The sequence below is a fragment of the Pteropus vampyrus genome, unplaced genomic scaffold (genome assembly GCF_000151845.1).
Source record: "Pteropus vampyrus isolate Shadow unplaced genomic scaffold, Pvam_2.0 Scaffold8, whole genome shotgun sequence".
Taxonomy (NCBI): domain Eukaryota; kingdom Metazoa; phylum Chordata; class Mammalia; order Chiroptera; family Pteropodidae; genus Pteropus; species Pteropus vampyrus.
Window position 1 is genome coordinate 3,243,628 of NW_011888789.1, and position 7,300 is coordinate 3,250,927.

The window sequence follows — 7,300 nt, forward strand, 5'->3', positions numbered from 1 at the left end:
TGAAGGAATTCTCGTACACATTTTTAAAAACTAGATAAATAAGTGAGATAGGGAATCATTGATCTCGGCTATTTGGATTCCTTTTCCAGTTGAGAGGATGAGTAAAAATCTCCAAACTAAATGTGAAGGTGTTAAGCCCACTTTTTTTCTTAGCCCAGTTAGCCTAGGACACGTATGGGATTATAGACAGAAAGAAGTCAGGAAATATAATTCAACAAATCAATGAAGGAATAAATCAGAAATAATGGAGACTGCATGTGAAGCTGAAAAATTACAATAAGGAAAATAAGTAAGCGCAGAATGGTGGTGTGCATGGATTCCAAATATAAGAGCCCTCTGCTTTATGGATATGCTATTTCTTCTAAAAGGAGGAAGGGTATGGACTATGCAGACAGACCACTTGCTTTGAATCTCAACTCTCACACTCCCTAGTTGTGTGATCTTAGTAAAATCACTTAAATCCTTTGTGCCTCAGTTTCAATATCTGTGCAATGAGGATGATAATAATACCTCATAAAGTTGTTGTGAAGATTAAATGGGATAATATATGTGATGGTTTTAGAACAGCGCCTGGCACATCAAAAGGGTTTATATGAGAATCATCATCATCATCATCATCATCATCATCATCATCATCTTGTTATTGTTATTACCATTACATTATTATATACACTCTGGGCTACATAGCTATAATGTATCATAAAAGTTATGCATAGCATCTGCATATATATAAATATATACACACACGTGTGTATATAACGAATGTGATATAGCGAATATGCCCACCTTTAAATCTAAAGTTCAGCTAAGATCAGACTGTGGTATTTAACACAATTTCACTGAATGCTTAAGGATCAATAAAAATAAAAGACAGCTTAACCCTCACTGACTAACTATAGATCTTTTTGACCCTCATGCCGCCACTTCTCCCTTCTCATTCTCATTTCTATTCCCTCTCCCTTCCTCCCTTCCTCCTTCTTCCCTTCCTCCCTTCTTCCTTTTCTCCCTTCCTCCCTTCCGATGGCAGTCTGTCTGTTTTTGCCTCCAGAAAATGGATGTCCACTTCACGCAGGGCCAAATGCCATGACCAGACACTGGGCTTAATCTGACCTTCCATTGCTCAGATCGTGGTAATTACGAGAAGTTGATCATTTAGTGTTCAGTGTTTAAATTAATATATTTTAAGCAAAACAATTTAAGGTACCATCCCAGTCCAGTCCAGTCTAAATCTACCTTGTTCATGGTTTCTGCACTTAGTTTTACAGTAACTTTATATATGCACCAAGAATAATGGCTAAGTTCTTATTTTACGTCTACTGCAAAAGGGTACATCCTGGCAATTTTTCTGAAATAAAGTTGTTGAAGTCTCTACATGCTAAAAACCCTCAACTAGTAGCTTTGTAGATGAAATAGTAATTTAAAACACTTTTTTCACTTGGCATCCAACTATACCGTTCACTTTGCTCTTTCACCAATTTTAATATTTGCTTTAGTATTTTCTGTTACATTTTCCCCAACACAACCTCATTAGCTCTATTTTCCACCATATATTCTGCCCTAAAATGACCATCATATATTCTGCTATTAAATGATCTTTCAACTTGAAACTTTTCCCTCTTCTTGATATGGTTATGCTTTATTACTGAAATACATCAAATTTGTTTTTGATTTATTTTAGATCTATAAAAAGTTTAACATTCTTAACATTCAAAAAAAATTTAATAATATTTTTAATGCCAGCACTAAATAAGAAATATCATTTTGCACTGTTTCTATATATACAAACTGTATATTGCATTATTAAAAGATAAAGTTTAATACCATTGAAATTTACCTTGTAAATACTGACTGCACAAGAACAATTTAAAGTACTTTCTTAAAATTCCTAATTATGTGATAATCCATAAGCTCTATGGGTCCAGTAATTTCTTTTATAATCACTATATTTGTAATTGTTTTTAGCTTAGCATATTTTAAAGACTCAGAACGATGTATATCTCTATGGATAGGTAGATAGATGTATCTCTAACACCATCCACAGATTGGGGTTCAGAAATATAATGAGACCACAAAACTATATATTTTGGTAGCACTTAAGCTAATTTAATTAAAAACTTGGCATGAGGGATTCAAAGAGCCTTTGTAATATGGAAAATCCCCTCACGAAAATAGATATTATGTTTGTAAACAACAGAACCACTTTGCAAAGAATAACCATTGTCCTGAAACAGCATAGCCACAAAGCAAGGTGACAATCTTGCCTAGTTTTTTCTACTCAGGAACTCTTAAAATTTTAAAATGAGGTCATGGAAGCTTCCAAAGTTTAAACACATGACATGTCAAAATTATGCCCTTTAATAAGCCTTGGACACAGTTTATAATCTGAAAAGCTTCCATGCTCTCAGATATTTCAGTGTGGCTTATTAGCAAGCTGTAGCTACCATGCTTTCTACCCTGCCCAATAACAGTTACAAGACAGGTCTATTTTGTGATCAGATTTGTTTAGTCAGACCTGTGGCATGAGCAAGTACAAAATTGACCCAAGAATTGCTAAAACGGATCAACCTACCAATCTATCAAATGGAATATACTGACCCCTGAGAAAATAGATACACATTGTTTGGGAAGAAAAAAAATCCTATTTATAGATACTCAAGATAACATTATTTTTCACAAAGCAGATTACCTTACGACTCAAGGTAATATATAGTTAACTTAAAAGCTAACATTTCATGACCTGAGGTCTTTCTCTTACCTTTTCCTATGTAGTTTATGGGAGAGTAAACTATTTAAACTGATGTCACATTTGAGATCGGAGAAAGGAGTCTAATACTTATTGAGTGCCAACTGTGCCTATGCCAAGATTTGTGCTGAATGCTCTTGATCCTGCAAAATCCCTGATGAATAGGCTTTCTTTTTCTTAGTTTGCAAATGAGAAACAGAACCATAAAGAGGTCATGAGGATGTACAGAGCTGGCAGAGCTGCCATTTGAAACCGATTGCTAAACCCAAGTTCCTACCATACATCATGCTGACCTCACTGAGCCCAGAGAATGGCCAAAAGGCTGCTACGTGAGGAAAAATAATCCAGCTATTTGTTTCCTGAGCCTTTCGAATACATAGCTAATTGGTTTGCACTCTTACAGTCTACTTCACAAAAAGAGTTTAGTGTTATAATTAAGAGCACAGGTTGAAGAACCAGACTGCCTGGTCTCTCATCCCAGCTCCGTCATTTACTAGCTATTCCCTGGTACAGCTGACTAGTTCTTTCTTTCCCTCTGTTTCCACATCTGTAAAATGGAGATAATAGTGGTGTATAACTCATAGGGTTATTTTTGAACATTACTGAGTAAAAGTATGGACAAAAATGCTAAGAACTGTGACTGGCACATAATAAGCCCTGGCTGAGTGCTTCTTATTATTGTCTTGAATTTAGTCAGGTGGACTAATGTGCTACTATCAAATTGCATTTTGTAGAGGAGCTCTGGTGGACAATATTTTTCATACAGCATGATCTATGTTTTCCCATTTAATTATAACATTACATCATTTTTGTATAGCATTTTATAGTTTTCAAAGAACTGCTTTCATCTGGATTCTTATTTCTCTCATCTGCCAAATGGCTTTCATTAATGAAGCCTACCTATCTCATGAAGTTATTGGAGGGATAAAATGAGATGGTGTCTCTAAAATCCTTAGTACAATATCTGACACTTGGTGCAATCACCTTAGGAAGTCAGCAGGGCAAATATTAATAAACTCATTTCGTATTTGTATTATATGACTTCTCAAAGTCATACAATGGGCTGATACATTTTAGCACATAGCAGAGTACCTGACAGAATGCTCATTAATAAAGAAGTAAATCACCATAAGAACTCATTTTTTCCTAAAGACTAGTGTACTCCCCCTTTTATTATACTGCCTGATTTGACATACATGGATATGGTAGTTATAACATAAGTTCATTAATAAGAGACTCAGTAAGCTCTGTTTTTTTGAGACTTGGGAAATTTGTTTTTGTTGACTTAAAGTAGGTGTTTTAGATTTTACTGAACAAATTGGACATTTTTGCATTCCCTCCTCTCTAGACTATCTAGAGAAGGCTGATTGCTACCACCTGCTTCTACCATCCAGTTTCATATATTGTTTTGGTTTTATATATGTCAATAGCTACCTCCTTGAGTGAATGTAATCAGAAGTCAACATAATGTTGAAACTACTATATTAACTACTCAGAAATGCAGAATGGCCACCTGACAAGTATATTTAAAAAGCAATATTTTATAATGGAAAATGTGATATCTTTGGAATCACACAGACTTGTGTGTCAATCCTGATTCTACTCTAGAACAGAGGGAGAGACAGACAGACAGACAGACAGAATGAGAATGGATTTATGCATTAGGTAATATTTTGGGGTGTTCTAAACCTCAGGATAGAGATTGATGACAAATGATTTTTGAGATCGAATACAGCAAGACCCTTTTTGAAAACTACAGCCTTGATTTCATTTTGACTTGAAAATATTTCACTTAAAAATGTTATGTTGTACCACATCAAAACAATTACAAAAGATCTTATTTGGACAGAAAACCATATTTATCACCACTGCTGATTGCTTAAGCCTCTCTTTCATTGGTTTCCTTCCTATGTAATAAAAAATAAACTTCTATTGATGACCATTTCATACTAGAGGTTTTTAGATATACATTTATTACTGTAGGTATGTTTATTGACAACACAAACTAAAGGAGTCCCTTGAAAACTCTTTAGTGTATTGCCCTGATTTATTTTCATCATTGCACATATCAGAACCTGGTATCGCTTTTTAAATATATTTGTTTATTTAGAAATGCCATGAGAACAGGGGCCTAGTATATGTTTCCATTGAACTTGCCTCGGAAGTTAGATTTGTATTTGGAAGATGGTAGCACTTAATATGTAGTTGATGAACTAATGAATGAAAAACTATCCCTGGGTAAGATTCCCTTAGACATCTTGTATTTTAAGATGGTTTTCAAATTTAAATTTATTTTAAATTTATAATGCAATTTATTTCAACAATTCTGTATGGTCAGGATTTGCACGGGATACACAATAAGAGATACTTAGAAAATATACATAGAGATTTAAAAAAATACTCATTTAGCTGCAGGTGTTGACTGTTAAACAGAGGCAACTTTTAAATATATTTTTATATACTTATGGCAGGAATTGATTAGTAAACACTTGTTTACCTTTATTGAGTCATTTAATGGAATGGGAACAATGAAGTTTTGAGAGATCTTATGTTCAAATTTTGCTTTATTATAGCTGTGGAACTTGCGTCAATTATTTGCTCATTGAAGTCTCAGTCTTACCACCTATGAAATGGGAATACCACTTATTTCCAGGCTTGCAAATAATCAGTAAGATAAAAATACATATATATATATATATGCCTAGCATACAGGGAATGCCATGCAACTATTTGTTAAGTATTATTGAAAAAAAGAGTTAGACATGGTCCCTAGAAAGCTGGACATTTCAAAACAGGTCTGTCTTTAGTGTCACCTCATGAACAGTGAGTGAGGGAGAAACAAATGCAACTTATGATTTCTGCTCTCAAGCGTAGGCAAAGGAAATATATATTGAAATTTCATTCATATTGAAATAGTAAAAATAAAAAATGTATGGTACTTTGCAAATAGGAGATGTAGACAAATGATTTTGAAATTCAGGCAGTGGGATGGAGGGAGAATATAAATCAGTTCTCCCTTAACATTTGCAATATCAAATCCTAAAAACAGCTTTGTATTTCATCCAGGATAACTGCAGTGGGGTGTTTATTGGTGACTTGTGCATACTGCAGAAAACCATAAAGAACAGTTGCAAATTGATGGATTTTGTGACTGCTGCGCAAGCACATTGGCGCCAAGTGGTGTTCTCTAAGGTTCATTTGAACTTAACAGTGTGCACATGGAACACAGCATCTATTAGGATGCAGGTTATGTGTGTCATTTAATGACTTCAGTGTGTCAACAGTTCCGGAGCCTCAGTCTGTCATCCAAATAGACCAAATGTTATTGCCAACAAAACTTTCTCGGAAGCAAGTTTTCTGGCTTTTTCTGGTACATGCAGGACTTGAGCATGAGTACAGTCCTTAATTAATGGAAAGAGATCACAATCAAAAGTCTCCTTATCAAGACTGACGAACTCCCAAAATATCTTCAGATATCCAGCTCGCAAGAAAAGGAACTATGCATAAAATTACACAACCGTCTTACAAGTAGAAAAGGAAGTGCCTTTTATCTGATTGCTCCTGGGGAGAGGCCTTTTACTCAACGCCCCCGCCCGCCCCCTGCTGTGGAGTGATTAGTTCAGAAGTCTCCGTAGAGGGCATTTTGAAGAATGAGCGAGCAATGTTGTCAAGTTTGTGAGTAGTTCCCCTCTCTGAGATAAGAATTCCTAGGTTACCTAAGATGATCTCTGGAAATGTAAGAGTAGAGTTTCATATATTTTCTCATCCACAAGGGGACTTACAATCGAATGTACAAGCAAAAAAGGCCGACATGCTTATTATAAAGCTGAAAAGACTTGAATTTTATTTTTCTTCATCATTTCTCTGTTTACCATGTTGTGCAATCAGCTTTTTTAGAGGATTTTTTTCCATCATCTGTGTCTGCAGGAACATTGAAAGCAAGACTTAAAAATCAACATTTTAAAACTCAGAACTTCTGACAGGCTGCAGCTTTGCCTGTTATTTTTTCCTCCCTCCCTACCCCAGCATCACTTTTAGCCTCTCTCTCTCTTTCTCTCTCCCTCTCCCTCCTCTGTTTCCATCTCTTACTCTCTGTTCTTATTTATTTTTACAAGCTTGTCATTTGCAATATCCAGTGTGATATGTAATGTTAGCTTAACTGAGATGTCTGAATTGTTAAACTTTGGTCAAATAAATGGAACAACAACAACAAATAAACTCATCCTTCAGCTGAGATATAAATAGTGTCCATTGTCATTAATGTAACAGTAAGATTTAGTCCAAATGAGGAACCACTACCACGAAGGTCTTCTAACTGTGCTAATTAAGTACTGAACAACTTTAACTTTCTTTTTTATGGAGGGTGAGTTTAAAAGAACAAAATTCAAATCCCAATCCCTTCATTTACCAGCCATGTCACCTTGAAAAATTTGCTTAGCCTTCTAAAGTCATATCAACTTATACCTTCTAGAAAAGCAAGAAAACTTCAACTATCAAAACTGAAAAATTGGTTAGGTATCCTTGCTTTAGGCTCATGTAGCAACCTGTACTTTTCTA